We start from the raw sequence: 1,121 nt of genomic DNA on the forward strand, positions 1-1,121 counted from the left end.
CCCCAATAAAATGATTTAAAAATAAGAATTAAAAAACCCAGGCCCAGGAGTGGAGGAAGCCAAATTGTACCTTCCAGAGGTGAAAATCCCACTGTGTTTGGGAATGTGTAGCCGTGGCTGTGCGCTGTTACAGACCACTCACAGGCTGCACTCTGTGGGGAATCTGTGGTCAGTCCACGGGGACTCCTGATTGCTGTCACTCCTAATGAGCTCTCTTTCCTACGCCACCTCAGCGTGTCCCATCTAGTGGACAATCTGCAAACCCAAACCTTAGAAAAGTAAACAAATCAACCTCACTGCCAGCAAATCGATCCCCACTCGTAGGTAGTCACTCTGTAGGACAGGGTCGAACTGCTCCTGTGAGTTTCCAAGACTGTCCATCTTGACAGGGGCAGAAAGCCGCATCTCTCTCTCAGGAGTCGCTGGTGGGCTCCCCTAGTGGCCCTGGGGTTAGCAGCCCAGCACAGCACCCACATGCCCCGAAAGCTCCCTGAATCCTGTCCAGGAGCTGAGGCTCTTGCTGGAGCCGCTGTGATGCCATTCACCGTCCCTCTAGAGCTGCCACGGCCTTGGCCCTTCAGCGGGGTAGGGTCCCAGAAGAACGTCAAGAACCGCAGGGAAAGGAACCTCCAGGGGCAGGGTCTCAGCTGTGTCCCCCAGGCCACGCTGAAGCCAGTTTCCCAGCCCCGGCAGCCTTGTATGTGGAAAAGCTACATGGGAAGAGGGGTGCCGGGTCCACGGCAACTCGTGTCAGATCGCTAGGACCCAGGGACAACTTGGAGGTAAGGCGCAGCTCCCTGCTTCCTACCTTAAAAGGATAGCGGGGTGCTAGGGCCCTGGGCGGGACCGGAGTGGGAGGACAGGAGGGAAAGGACAGACAGGAGCAAGTGGGGACTGGCGGACCTGCTGCCTCCGGGCAGGGCCGGGGCCACGGTTCAGGGACTCCCTACCGGCTTGTGAGGTCTCCCCGGCGCGGTGGCGACGCGTCTGCAACCCCTGCCCCCACCCCACTCCCCACCCCAGGCCCCGCGAGAAGCCCAGCCGGGCGATGGCCTAGGTGCGGCTGCTGGACCCGGGCCGCGCGGCTGCCCAGGGAACTCCTCGGAGGGGGCGAAGGGAAC

Source organism: Echinops telfairi, unplaced genomic scaffold (genome assembly GCF_000313985.2).
Source record: "Echinops telfairi isolate 266 unplaced genomic scaffold, ASM31398v2 ScPeMD7_7400;HRSCAF=8409, whole genome shotgun sequence".
NCBI lineage: Eukaryota > Metazoa > Chordata > Mammalia > Afrosoricida > Tenrecidae > Echinops > Echinops telfairi.